We start from the raw sequence: 21,117 nt of genomic DNA, 5'->3' as shown, positions 1-21,117 counted from the left end.
ACCCTGAACAGCTGAGTGAGAATTTGCAAATTGCAAATAATATATTACCTGGGGAGTCATTGAGAGGACAACCTAGAACATAGAAGATCTTATGCTACATTTTTTTTCAAGAGTCTTAGGAGCAGCTGGTCACAAAATAGCAACTCAGTGCATAGATCCAGACACAAAATAGTAGCTCAGTAAATGAAATCAGTCACACTTTTCCTGTATTATTTCCCCAAAGTAAATCCAAATTGTAACTTGCTCTGTAGGGGATGAGTACCCAGCTTGCTGGGGGGAAAGTGTAGATGACTGGGGAAGGCAATGGCAAACCACCCCATAAAAAGTCTGCTGTGAAAACGTTTTGAAAGCAACATCACCTCAGTGTCAAAAATGACTGGTGCTTGCACAGGGGACCTTTCCTTTCCTTTAGGGAATGCTTCCCCTGAAAAAGGCAAATAGCAGCTTGGAATCAAGAGAAATCAATCAATAGCATATTCCTTTTCTGCCCAGACAAAAGGAGTGCATGCACACCTGGAGGAGGAGGGGGATAGGCAGAGAGGAAAAGATGCTGGAGTTGTTGTTTTCCCATGGTATATGCCTCCTCCTCCTGCACATGAAAGGGAAAGAAGGGAGAAGTTGATGTAACAACCTCAAAGAGAAGGATAACAAAGTGATTATAGCAGCATTTGATGAAGGGCAGGGAGCTACTTTTAACTGCTTGGACAGTGATTGGTCATTCTCAAGAGAGAACTTCTACCCACCCCTACCCTAGAATATACTCAACAAACTAAATGACGTTAAAGGAAGCTTATTGTACATTTATGATCTCATTCTGGATTCCCTTGTAAGCTTCCACATAGCCCCAGACTGAAAATCCCAGAGCCCTCTACAACACATTGCTTCTTGGGTTACTGGAGACAATCTTCAGAAAGTTTAAAAGTAACTAATTCTAGTTCTCCAGCCATATAAATATTGACTAGAATCTCAGCCTGGGTCCTAGTTTGGTGTAGTGGTTAAGTCAGTTTGGTGTAGTGGTTAAGCTAGTTTGGTGTAGTGGTTAAGTGCGTGGACTCTTATCTGGGAGAACCGGGTTTGATTCCCCACTCCTCCACTTGCACCTGCTGGAATGGCCTTGGGTCAGCCATAGTTTTCACAGGAGTTGTCCTTGAAAGGGCAGCTGCTGTAAAAAGCTCTCTCAGCCCCACCTACCTCACAGGGTGTCCGTTGTGGCAGGGAAGGTAGAGGAGATTGTGACCGCTCTGAGATTCAGAGTATAGGGCGGGATATAAATCCAATATCTTCTTCTTCTTCTTCTTCTTCTTCAAATATGGCTGGAGGCCATACAATCCAGCCATCTTGCATGAACTAACCAGGTCTGAGTCTGGTTTGCTTCTAAATGAGGGAATCCAAATTTAAGCCACCTTGAGTTCCATGACAGAAGAAAAGCAGGTCAGAAACAGAAGGAATCAATAAGTCTGGGTCATACATGGGGATCAGCCAAATCCTGAGCATAAACAAATTCTACTATTATCTCCCCAACTTGTCCCTTCTTAAAACTATCCCCCACCCCCACTCTCTGGTTCCGCTGCTCCAAAGAGCAATACATAAAGATCAGTTTGTTTGTGTAGGTTTACTTTGATTGGCATCAAGATAAAAGCAAACAGCTTTCTTGACCTTAAGATCAAGATCTTAAGCTAAGTTTGAAGAGCCAGTGTTCCCTGCATTCCAGGTATGTCTCTCTCATTTGTTGTTTGCTTTTATTTTTATGCCTTTTTATACACCACCCCATACACCTCACTTACAAAAGCTTCTACAGTGGATCAAGCCAATACTCCACAATCTTCCTCCATCTGTCTAAGTTCCCAAGATCACTTATTGCAGTGCTTTATGTCTTGCCTTCATATCTCTGAGCAATAGTCATGCCTACTTTCCACAAACCAATTACTTCAAGCAGCAATGAACACAAAGGACAGGCGTCAAGTGTGGGAAAGCCTAAAGCAGAGATGAAGCAAAGACATATGGCTACATATGGTGACAGAACATATATCTCCACAGTGAATAAGCCATTATCCGCCCATTCTTCCTTGTACCAACTTATATTTCACTTTCACTGAATCTGTGTCATTGGAGGTAGTGAAGCTACACAAGCAAGGAATGATTAATTACTGGGAAGAGAAAGCCATCCTCCTCCTTTTTCCTCTGTACAATTCACAAGTCTGAGTTACTGCTACCCAACAACTGTGCATGTCCAAGAGGATACGGATAGGAAAGCCAAACGACCAACAAAAAGAAAATACAATCTGTTCTTGTGCCTCTGTGTAACAGACTGCTATCAGAAATCAGCAGATGAAGTTTTCCATTTGTTTTAGTTTCTTTAAAAAATCAATTACACACTAAAAACTAAACTAATAGAAGGAACAGGGAGACAAACATTACCTCCTACATCATCTTCACATCTGAACTTTTAAAGGCTCAAATGCTCAAAACCTTTGCTGCGAAGTCGTCAAGGATCTGGACCAGAAAACCATGTAAATGTGTGTCATCTGTACAGTTGCCAAACCAAGCCTGGCAAACAGTGGGAGGCAGGGGCATGCAAGGGCAGGGACAGTGATATTGCTATGTCACTTCCACGGAAAACCAGGAAGTGACACAGGATAGAGCTAGGAATCGCCGGAAACTCTATGACACTATCCAACATCACTTCCAGGTTTTCCCTGAAAGTGATTTGGTGATATCACCAACATGTTTCCCCACCACCACCACTGTTTAAAGCGGCAGCAGGAAAAGAGAGCTATCAGCCAGAAACCGCCCACCATGGTAGGAGGCCTGGCAGCCCTATCATCAGTGCAATCCTAAGAACACATCCTGGGAAGCAAATCCCATTAAATAAAATGGAATTTACTTCTAAGTAGCTCTGCTTAGGCTTGCCCTATACAAGGGGAGAACAAGTTTGGGACAGGGGTGAACTAATGTCACATCCCAAAAGGAGAAGGAGCAAGAATGAGGCCTTTTCTGTCAGCATGCCTGACACAACTGCCACTTGGCCCCTCCATTCTTGGATTATACCAACATGTAGCTGCAGCACAAGAAAAAGACAGAGGTACAGAGAAAAGCATTTTTGACTTGCCTCCCTATTCTAACTGCCACCAGGCTATGAATCAGAGGCCAGCCCCTTTCCACAAGAGAACAGCCGAAACCACAAGCCCCTTGCAAACGGCATGCTTTGGCCCATTTTTATTTTTATTTTCTTTTTCTTTTGTTTGTTGTATGAAAAAAGGAGACACACACAAATAAGTATAAGTATTATTTGTTTGGAGGTTTATACTCTGCCTTTCTTCCAAATGGGAACCCAAAGCAGCCTATAATGTCATTCTCTCCTTCATTTTATCCTGGCAACAACCCTGTGGGTAGGTTAGGCTGAGAGAGTGTGATTGGCCCAAGGTCACTCAACTAGCTTCCGTGGCAAAGTGGGGATCTGAATCTGGTTCTGCCAGATCCTAGTTCAACCCATTAGCCACTTGCACTATGCTGGGTCTCTAATTTTTAACATCATCAGCACATAAAATAGAAGACAGTACCCATATATCCATAGCCCTGAGCTCACTGCAGAAAGAGCTGGACATAATTGAAATAATATATATAACACAAAAACATTTACCTTGAATTAAACCTGTAGGTCTTAAAGGTGCCACTGGACTCAAGCTTTGCTCTGCTGCTTCAGACCAACACAACTACCCCACCTGAATCTGTGTGTATGTGTATAAATGTGTATGTATAAAACGAGAATCCATATCCATATCAAGCTGCCTTATACTGAATCAGACACTTGGTCCATCAAAGTCAGTATGGTCTTCTCAGACTGGCAGCAGCTCTCCAGGTTCTCAAGCTGAGGTTTTTCACACCTATTTGCCTGGACCCTTTTTTGGAGATGCCAGGGATTGAACCTGGGACCTTCTGCTTCCCAAGCAGATGCTCTACCACTGAGCCACCGTCCCTCATGTATTATCTGTACACATATTTTCAGTGCATTTGATTCCCTTCATTTGTGTATCCTGTCTCAAAGTTGAAAGAGGGGGGAACCAGTTTGTTAACTGGCCTGGAAAAAAGTATCCTGCCCTTTGAACAGAGACTAAATATATAGAAATGGGCAAATGAAGCTTTTCATTGCATGGAGGTATATAACCCCACCTGGCAAATAACATCTATTAAGCCTTTCTTAAAGGTACAGGGCATTTTACCCCAAGGCCTGTTGGCAACTCTTCAGGCATGTCTCTTATAGCCCACAGTAAGAGTATGCAGTCGTTCATTATGCTGCTTCTCACATACGTAATTTTCTGTCATTATAAGAAGTGTTCTACGCATCCAAGAGGATAGAAGAGGGTCTTGGGAAAAACTATGCCACTGGACTTTATCAAAGGTCTTCTCCACATCCATGGCCCTTACTGAAACAGGGTCTGATATGTACTGCATTAAACTCATTAGATAATAAGTAGACATATATTGTTGGTACTTCTTGTGGTCTATGTCGCAAATCACTTTTTGAAGCTCATCTGTTATGCCTGCTAGTAAGATTTTGGAATCTAAATTAATGAGATATCTGTTTGCAACTCACACATTCCCGTGTGTCCATATTAAGCTTCGGTATTACGAAAATGAATGCATCATACAAAGTAGGAGGCAGTTTATTCATCGGAATAAACAGAGTGAGTGGGAAATACACGATTTGCCAAGTTCTTTTTTGCAATCAATGGGGGAAACCATCTGGAATCAACACTTTTCTCACATTTTATTATTTTAATTATATTTTTTTCTATTTCATTTACATGCAGGCACTCCTGCACGTTAGTGAGTATCGCAAGCTTCAGTTCCTGAGGAAACAGTACTTTATTATGTCCTAAATCAGAGTAAGGCATATTATGTAATTTCAGATTTTAAGAATCATGTTGCTTATTGATATTTTTAAGTGTCAGAAACTTTCTACCATTACCTTTTAGTTACAGAGTACAGTTTCTAGGTTTCAGTAGGCTTAACCTATAAATCAGTTTGGGGTTTCATTGTTTTCTATGAGACACTTCCTTCCTTGCAGTGCGGGTTAGATCCAGCAATCCATGGATGTAAGGAACATGGATCTTTCCCCCACACAATCCCATCTAACCCCAGGAAAGTTTATTTGCAGTGGGACACATAATTACTAAGGCATAAAGGCCATATGTCTGTAATAGAGACACACAATCTTCCTCTTTTAACAGCTGTGCTGATGGCAGAAAAGATTATTCTGTCCCCTTCACTACTTCAGCCTCCTGACTTTCATGGCTATTAGTGCACACAGGTCCCATAATCCTGGGAATAAATTTTTCAACGTTGAGAAGAACTGTGGATTGGGGAAAACGTGGGGAAGATTCATAACCATCAGTATTTTATGTCTTCCACTGGTGGATTGATGGATTCAATGCCATTTCTGAGGGCTAGATTCAACCAAGTCCCCCTGTTACAGCTTTTTGGGGGGTGGGAGGATTCAACTCTAGCTTTAACTGAGGCAGATTTTGGTAGTGCTCAGAAATGTAGAGAGTAAAAAATACTTCAGGATATCTTTACTTTTAATTTCAAACTCAGCTACTTTCTTTATTCTGATGCATTTTTCATGCAAGCAAGGCATAGGTACACAAATATTGTGCAAGACTCCCACAAGATGGCGCTGGAGGAGACCAAAGAGGCATTTCATTTATACCTCATTCAGCCATGTTTTGTCTCACAGGCTCTTTGAAATACTCCTGCTATTAGAATGCAGGTGGTCCGTCTCCAGCAGGGGCCTCCTGCTAGTAAGTGATCCCACAATGGCTATTTTATTATGCTGAGCTTCTTGAAACAGACTACTTGCTTTTAAGCAAATAATAGACCAAGGTAAATATAATCTCTCATTCAGTCATGTGACTGAGACAGGGTTGCCAAGTCCAGGTTGGGAAATTTTTAAAGCTTTGTGGGCAAAGCCTGGGGAGGGGATGGACCTCAGCTGGGTATAATGCCATCAAGTTCTCCCTTCAGAGCAGCCATTTTCTCCAGGGTAATTGATCCAAGTCATTTGGAGATCAGCTGAACTGTTAGATTAAAGAAGTGCTGCTCAACCTTTTTCCGACCGTGGCCCCCTTCCGACCTTGTTTCCTTCCTGTGCCCCCCCCCCAGTCCTACCAGTATAAAGGTAGCTATTTTATATGCCAATAAAGGTGTTGTACTTGAAGGTAGCTATTTCAGTGTTTTGTTTGTAAATAGCCAAGGAACAAATAAGCATAAACAGCCACACAAAATGCACACATGCAGTTCTTATTGGGAAATTGAAATTTTACGTATGTTTGCAGCTACAAATATGGATGATCAGTTCTCAGAAATAAAAGTGTCAGAACAACTGAACCAACACAAATGACAAATTATGTCTGATCTCAATAGATCTTTACAATGAGAAGCAACTGAACATGGCAACCACGAAAGGAATGGCAAACACAATGGCTAAAATACCTGAAGATTACGTGCAGAACTCTTGCATGCAGCAACATATCTCTTTTCACAGTAATACTTGTGTAACCCTAACTTAATTAAAAGAAAACTTTTATTTTCAGTTAAGAACTAAGGGAGGTCAAGTCTTTGACAATGTGATCCCATCCAGATCAACATGTAACAGTTCAGACCTGATGTGTTCAACCAGACCAGGGGCTCAGTCCTTTCTGACTTCTATAGTCCCTTGAAAGTGAACACACTTGCAGCTTTGCACTGTCTTGGTTTGTCTGTTCCCCCTTTCAAGAGTTCCATGTAGCCCTGGCCTATGAATACATGCTTTTATAATAAAACTGGAGAGCAGTTCAGGCCCCTCAATAACTCTCAGAAAGATTCATATAACATCCATTACAAACATTCACAACAATAATCAAAATACAAACTGATAGCCAATTAACATAAATATAAGGAATTCTCATACCTAGAATATCAAATATGTAGGTTTATAACAAAATGGGGATTCCTGAAGGGCTCCCAATAACTCTGGGGACATTGCACTTTTTCTTCCTTATATGGAATACCCCAGCTCTTTAGCTCCCCTAGTGGACTCAGGGTTACACTTGCATAAAAAAAAACCAGCACCACACACATTGTCTTTTCTGTTTTCTTTTCTGTTTTCGTCACTTCTCACTTCCCTCTGTGGGCCCCCTAATCTCATGTCATGGCCCCCCATTTATGCAATTGTTACCTGTGGCCCCCTTGGAATATCCTGGTGCCCCCTGGGTGGCCATATGGCCCCAGGTTGAGAACCACTGGATTAGAGTCCAGGGACACTTTAGAGATCAACAGGATTTTCAGGTTATAAGCTTTTGAAAGTCAAAGCTCCCTTTATCAGATATGGAAGTGAGTCATGTCTGATTAACAGAGCTCTGGCTCTTGAAAGCTTTTACCATGAAAATCTTGTTGGTCTTTAAGTTGCTCTGAAGCTATCTTCTTGGACAGAGGCGTCAAATATCTGGCTCACAGGCCAGAACCAGCCTGCCCAGGGCTTTAATCAGGCTCTCAGCTCTTTTCTCCCCCCCCCCCCCCGCTCCTCCTGTCCTCACCTTTTGACGCTCCCAGACTGCTGAACTTCAGCTCTTTTCTCCCCAACCCCCTCCTCCCCACACCCCTCCTGTCCTCACCTTTTGAAGCTCCTAGACTGCTGAACTTCTCAGCTGCAGCAGGAAGTTCTTCTAGGCTTGCAAAGCTGCAAAAAAAAAAAATGCAGAATAGATTTTCTCAATGGAAAATCCATTCCACGTTTTCCTTATAACTTTTTCTGTGATGCAATATGTTTCAATGGAGTGGAGCTCAGTTTCACTTTATTTTTTAATTTTTTTTGAGAAATTTCAAACTTTATTTGGATATTATAGCTCAAATACAATTAACATTATTCAAGATGAGTTATCCTTTGAGCAAAATTTACATATCAAGATCAATATATGCAAAAACAATAGCAAAGAAAAAAGAAAAGGAGAACATATTTAGCAAAGAACTAAGTTAAAATAGGTATTTCAATTTTACAGAGAATTGCCAAAATAAACCGTTTTTTGTATGTTTGAACCCGCAGAAATTAAAAATATAACATCTTACTGTAGAGCATTCTACATGGCAAGATATTTTGTTCAGATAAATAGTTTATCACTGGGTACCAAAAAGCAACGAAAAAAGTTTCATATTTTTCTGTCATTGGGATTTGGGTTTGTATAGAAATCTTAGACATTATGAAATACTCCCAAATTCTTTGTTGCCACGCTAAGGTAGATGGGGGATTTTTGTCTATCCAATGTGCAGCTAACATAGTGTGTGCAGCTGAAATTAATATATGTATTCTTTCTGTGTTTGTTTTGTTTCTTGTTGAATCAGTCCATCTGCCTAAAAGAAAAACTTCAGGAGCCAAAGGTAAGTAAGTGTTTGTGATAGTTGCGATGTGTTGTATAATATTTTTCCAATAGCTTTGTATATGTGTGCAAGACCACCAACAGTGGAAATAGTCTCCTATTTCCCCACAAAGTTTAATACATTTGGGGCTTATATTGCTGTTTATGTGATGGAGTACTTTTGGTGGTAAGTACCAGCGCATTATCAGTTTGTAGGATTGTAGTCTAATAGGGATAATTTTGGAAGTGTAGGACGGGGATGTCCATATTTCTTTCCAGTCTTTAGTACAGAAATTCTTTTTACAACCTACTTGCCATAATCTTTGTTGTTTCAGGTGTGGGGTATGGTCTAAATTAAGTAGGATTTTATGTACTCTAGTAATAAGTTTGGGTCATCTGTAAATAAGGTGTGCAAAATATGTTCAAACTCTGTTAGAGGTCTGGTTAGGGCTTTCTGTATCGATGGTATGGAGAAAAAGCTTCATATTTGAAAGTAGTGAAGCCATAATAGTTTAAGACCAGTTTTATGTTCCAGGTTATCTTTTTCTAGAAGCTTCCCTTTGTTGAAATAATCTATAATCCTAATAAGCCCAGCTTTATAGCATGTCTTCGGTATGTCTGCAGGATGTTTAAGTGACCACTCTTGGTGCATGTTGGAAGATTGAACGGATAGGTCAAGAGTAATATGGCTCCTATGTTTGGTCCATATTTTAATGGCAGTGTAAAGATAAGTTTTTGCAAGAGAGGCTATAGATTCAGACTTACTGGTTGTCGCTCTCCATATGTACCGGTAATCAAATAAATTTAAAGATAGAATGTCTTGCGTCTCCAGTTGGACCCATGCCAATGTGGGAGAAACTAGAGCTCATAATAGGGAGGCTAGATTACATGCCTCATCGAACCTGGTGAGATTTGGTATTTCATGGCCACCCAGCTGTTTAGAATGATAGAGAGTATTGGTTCGTGGTCTTGTCTTCATCCATAGAAATTGTGAAAGTTCTTTTTGTCAAAGGTATAGCTGGTTTCTAGGTATCTCAATTGGGAGGGTTCAAAATAAATATAAGTATTTAGGGAGAAGAAAATGTTTAATTAGGTCTAGTCTATCGGTCCAATTTAATGTCATGGCATTCCAATTTTTCATTAGATTCCTAATTTCTGTTTGTAGGGTTTCGAAATTAGCAGCGTATAGCTTAGACAAATCCACAGGTATAGTCACTCCTAGATATTTCCAATTTTTGGAGACCCAGTTATAAGGAAAAGATTGTGTAATATTTTGGATAGTTGACATAGTCAGATTAATTGGGTAGATGTCAGATTTCGTTTGGCTAAATGTTAAACCAGAAACTAAACTAAAATTATGCAGTATTGAATGCAGTACATGTATAGACTCTAAGGGCTTAGAAAGAGGACAATATCATCAGCATATAAGGATATTTTGTGGGAGGTAGCACCTTTGTCTATACCTTTAATTAGTGGGTTTGAACAAATTGCCTCAGCAAGTAGTTCAATAGCTAGTGCAAAGAGGAGCGGGGACGGGACATCCCTGCCTCATTCCCCTTTGCAGTGAAATAGTGTCAGTGAAATGACCGTTTATAAGTAATTTAGCTGAGGGGTTCTTATATGGAGCATGTATAGCATTGTTAAACTTTGAGCCGAATCCCTTGTTGTCTAGGACCTTTTTCAGGTAAGGGATCTCCATGCTATCAAAGGCCTTTGTGGCATCCAGTGATAGTAATAATGCTTCAGAGCATTTAGATTTACAGTGAGAAATAATATTCAAAAGGCACCGTATGTTGTCTGCAATGTTCCTCTTATATATAAAGCCAGTTTGGTCTGGCGTTAATCGGGTAATATAATTTGTAATCTGTTTGCCAATATCTTAGTGAAAATTTTATTGTCTACATTAAGGAGTGAGATGGGGCGATATGAGGCTGGATCTTGGCGGTCCTTATTTGGTTTTGGGATTGTGATGATATTGACTTCTGACCAGGTTTTAGGCATGGAGCCTGTTTCTAAAATGTGGTTGCATAATATTGTTACTGGGCCAACAAGCTCAGTTTTGAAAATCTTGTAATATTCAGGGGGGAGGCCATTCCTGCCAGGTGCAGTGTTTGATTTCAGTTGCCGGATAGCTTCCAATACTTCAGTAGTTGTAATATCTTTTTCCAACATTTGTATGCGAGAGGAAGATAACTTAGGTAACAGACCCTTGTTGTTTAAAAAATCTTCGATTTTAGTTGTCTCTGGTTTTGTGGTTGAGTATATCCTTGAGTAAAAGTCCACCATAATTTTGGCTATTTTTTGTGTGTCTATCTCCTTTTGCATCTAGGAGCGAGTATATGTGGGACATTTGTCTCTTTTGTTTGGCCCTCCATGCTAAAAATTTTATTGATTTAAGGGATTTTTTCCAATAGTATATAGTAATTGTCTGTGGATTGTTTCAGTTTCCTTATCTTGCAGAAGTTTCCGTTCTGCTTCTAATTTTTTATAGATATGTGGATTGCCAGTTTGTGAGGCAATTCTAACTGTTTAATTTTTTCCTGTATTTCTAAAATCAGTTGTTGTTTTTGTTTTTTCAGGCATATTGCAAAAGAAGATACCAGACTTCTAACAACAGCTTTGGGCGCATCCCACACTGTGTTTAAAGAGATGTCGTCTGTGCTATTTTCCTTAAAGTAATTCTGTATACCTTTGGCAATTTGTTCTTTTGTAGAGTAATCTAATACAATGTTTTTCTCAAATTTCCATCTTTTCTCTGAGTGTAATTGACAGAATGGTTTTAGTGTGCAGAGTATTGGTGTGTGATCAGATCATATTTTAATTCCAATCTGTATGTCTAAAAGAAGTTTCATTAGGGTCTGGGATAGAATTACATAGTCAATACGTGTGTGTATGTTGAGTAAAAAGTATAGTCTCTCTCGTTGTGATGGAAATGACGCCAGGCATCATAAAGACCTTATTTTTCCAGGAGGCATGAGAGACTTGTCTCTGTATTATGCGATTTCCTATGGATAGGTTGTACATATGTTCTATCTAGAGCTTTATTGGCTATCAAGTTAAAATCCCCTCCCAAAATAACATTTTCATTTTGGAAAGCTTGTAGTTGCATTAAAGGTTGATTCAGGTTTGGAGCATATACTGTAGCCAATGTCAGGGGAAAGTCTTCCAAGCAACCTTTAACATAGAGCAATCTACCTTGAGTGTCAGACATGGTGTCCTACAATTCAAAATGAAGGTGTTTGCAAGTAAGATGGCCACCCCTCTCGACTTTGAATTCCAAAGGACTATCAGTTGGGCAGCAAACCAGGGAGATTTCAGAACAGGGTGATCTTTGGATTTCAGGTGAGTTTCCTGAAGAAACAAAATGTCAGGTTTATCTTTCATAATTTGAGAAAGTACACGTTTGTTTGATTTTATTGTTTAAACCACGTACATTATACGTCATAATTTTTAAAGGGTTCATATTGTTAATCAGGTGTCCTAAAACTTCGTAAAACTTCTATTAGTGTTCTCTCTTACTCTACAGATCCTATAGACTCTAAACACTTAGCTTAACTTTCTATAACAAGCCTACAGCGCTTACATTCGAAATACCTAACTACTTCTTACAGCTACAACTTTAAATTTAACTTTCTATGTTACACTAAACTGTTGTGCAATGTTACTATCTACTTTAGTTAATAACACAGCAAATACAAAACTTTTACTACTGTACTGGAGGCAAGGAAAAAAGAACGTGACACCCTTCCCCAGCCTCCCCTCCCTCATTTATACTCATAAAGTCTATCTTCGGGAAATTTTTTTCCAGCAGTGGGTCTGGCAGCGTTCCATGTTGATTCTTAAAGAGTTCTCTTGTAGTATATGAATCAAAGTTTTAGGTCTTGTCCAGGACAGGGATCTTACTTTGCTTCTCTGGAGTAAGTGAGAGCTTCCTCTTAGCAGTTTTCTTCAGTAATTCTGTAGGAACTTCCAAGTTCAAAGCTTTAAGCAGTCATTCCAGAAATTAGGTCCGTAGCTATGTATTGTTGACCAGAGTGTTTTACTTGTAGTTTGTAGAGCATGATCCATGTTGTAGTTTGGTGGTGATAGGTTTTAAAGTCTTCCTAAGGGACAGCACGTCCTGAGGGAGATCTGGAAAGATGGTAATTTTGCATTCTTGGTATTTTAGATATCCTCTCTCTCTGGCTGTATTCAATAGTAGAGTTTTAAAACGTGGGTCAGGCAATGTGATCAGAATATCTATAGGAAGCTTTCTATTAGAAGATTTAGCATTTCCAATGTGATAGGCTTTGTGTATGATTAAAGGAGAGTCTTCAGTTAGATTTAGCTCCTGAGTCAGCCATGGTGTTAGGAAGTCAATTAAGTCCATGGAAGCTTCCACGTCTTCTATAAAGCCTCGTAATTTAAGGTTATTCTGTCTTACCGTGGCTTCAAACTGAAGAATATGGTCGTTTTGCTGGTGGTTTTCTTCCTGCAGCGCCATGCCCAAGTTCAAGGCTGTGTCTGCAGTTTGTGAGAGTGATTTTGTAATGTCCTGAAGCTGTTCAGTTGTAGGATTCAATAGAATAGCCATTTGTGCAGACAGTTTTTCTAACATTGATGTTTCCATGGCTTGGAGAGATGATTTCAAAGTAGCTTGAAAAAATTCTTCCATGGAAGCTTCGTTGTGGGCTTCATTCCAATCTTCGTCGTCCCGGGAAGCCGACGGTTTTTTTCCATTTGTGCTGCTGACGATACTCCGTGAGGGTTTTCACCCCGAAGAGAAGCTCTAGCCAGCCGTTCTAGGTGCTTGGGAGATGGTGAGCTCTTCCCCTCAGGCTTGCTCATTATTTAGGGCAGTTTTAAAATGGTCCGGCGCTTAAGAAGGAAGGAAACGGGGCTGCGGGAATCGGACCTCTCCCTTCACATGTCCGCCATAGTCCCCGGCGACGCTCCGCCCCCAGTTTCACTTTCCAGCATTCCTATGGCCAGCTAAAGCTATTGCTTCCTGAAGTTGTGTCCTTGCAAATAAAGGCTTGATGCTTTGAGCCAGCTTTTCTCTACTGACTGGAAGTGAGTACTCTAACCAAGGAACCCAAAGCCAAAGGAGGATATTACACTGGAGAGCCATTGCCAAACTGAGTAGACGGGGGGGGGGGGGGAGAGAAGTTTGCAATGCCCAGCCAATTCATGGTTTCCTAGGCTCAGAGCATTTTATACTTTTACTTTCTGCCGTGATCCTTGTACTTTTTCTTGATGTTTTATTTTTAATTGCACTACAAAATCCCACTATCCCCCACCATTCCATTTTAAACAAGTTTTAAGCATTTTGTATTTGAAGTAAAAAAATATGTAATTGTTTTTTTCTGTGTCCTTTATAAAGTTTATATCTCCAATATCTGGCACTACATTTTATGACATGCATGGCCCAGCCACACAAAGTCCCATTTATGTCAGATCTGGCCCCTATAACAAATGAGTTCAATACCCCAGTAAAAATCTTGGAGATCAACTGCAATCCTGGGGAGCTCTCCAGGACCCAGCTGGAGGTTTGCAACCCCACCATACATCCATCAATCCCATTTAAGTCACATGTAATGAAATGGCAAGTACACACTGCAGTGGGCATTTTGGAAGTAGCTGTGCTCCAGTCTAAGAAACCACTGGCATTTCCTCGTATGATAATAACTGATTTGAGAAACTGTTGTGATTTTTTTTCTCCCCCCAAAATTCATGTAATTTATCTGAGAAGCCTATATTGGGACCATAAATGTTTACAAGAATAAATTGGTTATTAGCTAACTGCAGGGCTTTCTTTGTAGAAAAGGCTCAGCAGGACCTCATTTGCATATCAGGCCATGCCCCCCTGGCACCAAGCCAGCCGGAACTGCGTTCCTGTGCGTTCCTGTTCAAAAAAAAAAAAAAAGGCCTGGCTAACTGGATTTTTAAAGATTTTAAAGATTTTAAAAAGCAAAAGGAGAAGAAGCAAAAAAGCAAGGAATTCAAGGTAAGGTGTATTTATTTATTAAAACATTTTTACTGTTTCTATTGTGAACAGCTTTCCTCTCTATAAACGGTAACTCATGCAGCTTACAAAATCAGCCAAAGCTGTCAGCAAGACATTTTTTAAAAATTCAAAAGCATCACAAAATTTTGTAACCAGATGTCATCCCCCAAACCCCACAATGACATAATCTGAACACCCACCAAAGGCCATCTGGAAAGGATGGCCTTATGCAGAATTGGGTCAAAGAAAGGACCCTCCTAATTTCTTAAAGCAAAGTTCCCAAAGAGCAGGAACTGTTGCTGCTGTAGAGTTCCAGTGGTAACCAGGCAGATGGCTGTGGCAGAGGGCTCCTACAGAAGGAGATGCTGAGATGGCAGACAAGTTCATATCAGGAAATGCAGTCCGTCAAGTAGACTTGTCCAAGGTCATTTCCAGCACTTTAAATTGGATTTGGAAGCAATAATGCTCACACCTGAGGTTATCACCAAGTGAAAAGTGGCCATATTCTGTATGAGCTGAAACTTCCAAATTATTTCAGCAGTTACAGAAGCATGGATCAGCACCATCAGATCAACACATCTAAAAAGGAAACCAGTTTCCACACCAAATGCAAGTGGGGGGGAATGCCCTCTACTACTTTTATTTCTTTTTCTAGAAATTGTGCAAGATCTTGTAAAATATCTAAGCTAAGCAAAAGCATCTCATAAATGAGTTTACTTTTTGTTTAGAGATTTATATTATGTCTCTCCGTTTCCAGGAACCTGTCTGAGGAGCAGTGTCCCCTCTAAGCTGAATTAGCGTGAGCTAGCTCACAGTTTTTAGCCTCTAGCTCATATGTTTTGTCTTAGCGCAGGAAAAATGGCTCCAGAGCAAGCTAATTTATGCAGTAGTTCACAACTTTAATGCCAGTAGCTTACAAAGTAGAATTTTTGCTCACTAGACTCCACAGCAGGGGATCAAACTTGCTTAATGTAAGAGCCATATAAAATAAACACTGAGAACCGCAAGATATGAACATCAGAGGTTTGAGAGTCCAAGACAGGCAGGCAAATAGATCAGAGATGGAGGAGGAAGAGAGAGGTGGAAAGAAAGCAACTTTAAATGCATTGTCCAAGCTGCCACCTGGTTTGGCTTGGTGAAGTGATTTAAAGAGACGAATGCCCTCTCCCAACAGGGCAGTGGGGGCTTTGAGAGCCACACAATGTGTGTGAAAGAGCCACATGTGGCTCCTGAGCCACAGTTTGGCCACCCCTGCTCCACAGCTTAGGGGGATCATTGATGACGAGGCTCATAAAGTAACAGTAATACAATAAAATTGTTAAAACAGCAGAAGAATTATCAATAATAAAACAGGTAAAAAAGATGGAACCCCTCAACCAAAAGCCTGAATAAAGAAAAATGTTTTCTCCTGGGCTCTAGGTAACAAGTCAGTAGGTGCCCAACGAGCCTCAAGAGGAAGGGCATTCCAAACACAAGGTGCCACCACTGAGAAAGCCATGTCTGTCATGGCCATGCTTCTCAGAGGCACAAAGAGAGAAGGGATTAGGAAGAAGAATTTAAATTTAACTGCTCCAGTTCAACATCTAGTGTGGGCAAAACAAACCCCCTCCGTGACCTATGCCTTAACAACCAGGACAACCTCCATCTTGTCTGGACTCAGTTTTTGTCAGCCTTCTGACTACAGCATCCAGATTCTGCCCCAGGGAGAATAGAAGGAAGTCAACGCATTCTAATTCACTAGAAACCTTAACCATTAAGAGCTTGACAATGACTTGGGGTCAGCATCTCAAGTGGTACCATGTTAGAAAGGAGCCAGCTGTCAGCCAGGTAAAGAACAGATGCAAGCAGCACAGGTGAAAAAGTCAAGTTCTTGAAGGAGCAGCTAGTGAGCAGACAGGCCTGAAGAAAGCTTTCCAGTCTCCTAGCAGGCAAAATGATCAAGTTTCAGAGACGGCAGATGGCAAACTGAAGCTTAGTCTGGCACTTGCTAAGAGACAAATTCCTCTGGTTAAAGAGCAAGCCTTGGAGCTGCTTTCATTCCTGGAGTCACCAAACCAGGTTTGGAGTCACCTGAAGAAGGTTGCAGTGCTGCACAGATAATAGCATAAGTGTGCAACACAGTTCAACCTGCTGTCTTCCTGTGGTACGCACTATTCAGGCGTCTTTCAATGTTGTAATAAAATGACGTTCTTACCCAGGTTTTGAAAATGCTGTAAAAGCTCGAAGAAGCTTGTGCGAAACAAGGACTCCAGTACGACCTTATTCTTTTCTGGACTGCTGGCTACATATATTAAGAGACATTTATCAATTTCTTCATTATTTCACCTGGATTTTTGTGGATGAACTCAGCTTCGATTTGCTCCAAATACTGGCCTGATTTCCGGTGAACACGTTCCTTTTCTGTATAGAGGACTAATTGTATGGTCTATTGTGAATTAATATATGCTTTTGTATTCATTCTCTATTCATTTTGTCTTTGGAGTACAGAGGCTGGTTTTCACAGAAAGCTTTATGCTTTGGATTTCTCTGCCTATTTTGCCATGATTCTCTGTGTGGGTCGCACGTCTTCCTGTGGTAGACATTCTGCCACAGTGATGCAGAAGGTAATGAGCTGGAGCCTGGCCCACGAGGTTGCAGACTTTACAGAATTCAGATTTCCAGATTCTCAAAACTCAGGAACATCTTTTATTCCCTATAGACAGCCACACCACTAAGACACAATCCTGCTGCTGTTGCAATCTTTCCAGAGTCAACTGATGGTCAGATCATCCTGCATGGGAAGCTTGGCCAACTTCCACCTTCTCCATTGACTTGAGGATAGATCTGGCAAAGCAACAGAAAGGAAACATGGGAAAGCACTGCCGTATGGGTGGAAATATATATATGTATATGTGCATTAAATGTCGTCAAGTTGCTTCTGATGTATGGCAACCGTATGAATTAATGACCTCCATATTATCCTAGTGTTAACAGCCTTGCTCAGGTTTTGCAAACTGGGAGCCATGGCTTCCTTGATTGAGCCCATCCATCTCATGTTGGCTCTTCCTCTTTTCCTGCCGCTTTCAGCTTTTCCTAGCATTGCTGTCTTTTCCAGTGACTTTTACTTTAGTCATTTCTGGTTCTACTGAGAGTTAAGGTTGGATTTGATCTAGAAATCACTTATTCATCTTTTTGGCAGTCAATGGTATCCATAAAACTTTCCTCCAACACATATCAAATGAATCATCTTTCTTCCTGTCACTTTCTTCGTTGTCCAACTTTTACACCCATACATAGTAATGGAGATTATTATGGCATGAATTGTCTTGATTTTGGTCACCAGCAACATATTCTGACACTTAAGAATCTCTTGTGCCTTCATGGTTGCCCTTCCCAGCCTTGATCTCCTTCTGGTTGCTGGGTTGCAGTCTCCCTTTCATTTGATCATGGAGCCAAGGAAGTCTGCATTCAACAGAGAACCACTCCTCCATCTGCAAACATACTCTAATAATCTACTCTGACAAATCCATATCCTTTAACACTCTTCAATCATCACGTGTGAATGGTGCAAGAGGATGTATTAAGGGAATGGCTAATGCCCATTAAGGCTGCAATCCTTTTATCTGTACTGTACATGGGGACCAAAAATCTAAAATGGGAACTTGTTTTTAATCTGGGGTTTTAGTATTATTATTGGGGGGTTTTACTGTGGTTTTAAGTGTTACCCATCTCAGTCTTTCAGGAGAAAAGTGCACTAGAAACAACATCTTGAATCCCACCTAGAATTTCCACACATGTGAGCAATTTTCACCAGTTCTTCCATTCCCTGGTAGCCCAAAATGCCTTCCAAATGCTGCTCCTAAGAGACAGGACTAGGGATGGGCACGAACCAGGAAAATGGAGGTTCATCCCAAACCTTCACAAGCTTCTCCATGTACTAAACTATGTTAAGCCTTGTTATGTGAGGTTCGTTATGCAGTAGGAGGGAAGATCCCTCCCTTCTTTCTGCTTGGGGGTGGCTCCCAGAGACCAGCAGAATAAAAGGAGATGTTCTTTCCATCCTTTCTGCTGGTGCCAGCTCCCCAAAGGCAGCACAACATAACAGGGGAGATTTGAGATCTTTTCTCCCTCCTTTCTCCTGGGGGAAGCTTCCCAATGCCAGCAGAATGGAAGGGGGGAGATTGCACCCATAGCCAGAACATTTTAGGTGAGGGGGGGCCCATGGGGTAAATTTTTAGGTGGGGGGTCCATCCCTTCCAGTTCCCAGCAGTAGCAACTACTTCCCTCCATAATCGTACCAGGCAGCGGGCGGAGAACCAGCCCAGCAGAGGCGCGAAGCAGGGAGAGCCAGGAGAGGAAGGGCCAGGGGGAAATAAACAATAGCGCTGCTTCAGGGTGTGTGTGGAGAGAGAGATGCTTGTTTTGCCAGCAAGAAGTGACCAATCTTGCCTTGACACCATCACCTTGGACTGAACAGCAGCAACTTTGGAGCGGCTGTACTGCAAAAACAGAGGCTTCTTCCTAAGGCTGGAAGATTCCAATGGAGGGGCCATAGAGCGGAAGAGGAGTGAACAGAGGGGTCGGGCCCCTCCCAGCCCCCCCCCCCATTACTATGGGGCTAGATCTTGCCAAAGCCATTTAAAGGGAACTTTCCCCTTAAATGGTTTTTGCAAGCTGCAGTATGAGCAAATGAATTCCAAGTGGCCAGTTCACCTGGAAGTGAGTGAACTTACTGCGTAGACTTCACTCACATGCAATGCAGCTTGCAAAAACCATTTAAAGGGAACACATTCCATTTAAATTGTTTTTACAGACTGCACTGCATGCAAGTGAAATCCAAGCGGTAGGGTTGAATTTGTCACTTGGACTTCACTTGTGCATAAACCGCTGACATGAACTGCATGAACATCCATGAAAAATATGGAGGTTCTTTGGTGGATTGTTGTGAGTGCAATCACCTAATCCTTGGCTCACGAACCACAAACCAGGTGATATTCAATTTGGTTCATGATGAGGTTCATTCCCATCCCTATAGGGGACTCCCAGGAATAACTTGGGAGCAGTGTTCCCTCTAAGCTGAGTTAGTGTGAGCTAGCTCACAGTTTTTAGCCTCTGGCTCACATACTTTTGTCTTAGCTCAGGAAGGATGGTCCCAGAGCAAACTAATTTATGCAGCAGCCAGATTGCTCGCTCACAACTTTAACGCCAGTAGCTCACAAAGTAGAATTTTTGCTCACAAGACTCCACAGCTTAGAGGGAGTATTGCTTGGGAGGGATCAGAGGTCTCCTGTAGGAGGGGGAATCAGCAAAAATCACCCTCCCTCCTTTTGCATGTGGAAATTCTCACCAGGATCTAAGCCAATCTTAAATAAGTAAGATTGAGAGAGAAGCCCCCAATTACCATAGCACAACTTACATGCATAGGATCAAGATGCATATTACTTGGGTTTTCAGAGCTATTCTCCAAGTAGATGACACAGTTATTATTCTAATGGATGACTTACATTACTGTGTTGCCTATAGCATATATAAAAATTTTAATTACATCTTTGGGACTGCTTCAGCATGTAAAGCATCAGCATTTTACCATTAAGCACATTACTGTAAAAGTTATAAAAGACCTCTCAAGCTACTCTGCTCAGGAGAAGGAAGACAGCTATAAATGTTAAGATTCAAAAAGGGGGCAGTACAAATCTCTGGGGAAGGGTTCAACTGAAATATGTATTTAAAAAGTGAAATTAAGATAGAAGAACAAGGACCACAGCTTTTTAGTATTATTATTTATACAGCACCTATCTCTAAACATAATACAAATGCCAATTTAAACAACCAGACAGGCCCTATGAACTGGCTTGAAATTAATTAAATCTTTTAGCATTTGTTTTTCTCATCTTTATGAGTGGCTATACCCAGTCTTGTAAACAGACACTCATTGAGCTACCTGTAGTAAAGAGGAATCATCTGCAACCAAACAGGCAAGAAAACTTTTGCAAATGAGAAAATATTTGCTTCTTTTTAAAAATTCAGGCTACCAATATAGCCCAAACAACTAAATTAAATATTTGTCTATAAACAAGAGAGTCAGTTTGGTGTAGTGGTTAAGTGTGCAGACTCTTATCTGGGAGAACTGAGTTTGATTCCCCACTCCTCCACTTACAGCTGCAGGAATGGCCTTGGGTTAGCCATAGCTCTTGTAGGAGTTGTCCTTGAAAAGGCAGCTTCAGGGAGAGCCCTCTCAGCCCCACCCACCTCAAAGCGTGTCTGTTGTAGGGGAGGAAGATATAGGAGATTGTAAGCTGCTCTGAGTCTCTGATTCAGAGAGAAGGGCAGGGTATAAATCTGCAGTCTTCTTCTTCAAAGTAGCAAAAAAAAATGTGAGCTTAAAAATTTCTTCATAAACCCCAAGTACAATATTTATTCATCTACTGTGGAGTGCTGAGCAACATTCTCACAGTCAACGTTCTTCAATGTACTTAGAAGCCTGTAACTCTGGTTAGGATTGCTCTATTAGTTGTCTAAAATATGTACATGACCTTAGTAAAATCTTCTATGTGGCTTACAACACAAGATAAAATCATTTTTAAAACTCTTAAAATAGCCGTGACCTGGATAGCCCAGGCAAGCCCAATCTTGTCAGATCTCGAAAGCTAAGCAGGGTCAACTGGATGGTAGACCTCCCTGGAATACCAGCAGACAGGAACACAGAAACAGGCTTTAGTCAGCCACCTATTTGAATATCCTCCAGGCCCTCAGTACAGGTCA

General features: G+C 41.1%; 1 protein-coding gene across 2 annotated transcripts in view; it reads right to left on the bottom strand.

Moving 5' to 3' along the window:
* Window positions 1-21,117, bottom strand: part of SLC4A8 (solute carrier family 4 member 8) — a 132,733-nt gene that overhangs the window by 100,094 nt on the left and 11,522 nt on the right. The window lies entirely within an intron of this gene.

Source organism: Heteronotia binoei, chromosome 13 (assembly GCF_032191835.1).
Source record: "Heteronotia binoei isolate CCM8104 ecotype False Entrance Well chromosome 13, APGP_CSIRO_Hbin_v1, whole genome shotgun sequence".
Classification (NCBI taxonomy): domain Eukaryota; kingdom Metazoa; phylum Chordata; class Lepidosauria; order Squamata; family Gekkonidae; genus Heteronotia; species Heteronotia binoei.
The sequence above is the reverse complement of the archived record's forward strand: the minus strand, read 5'-3'. Positions and strand labels throughout refer to the sequence as shown.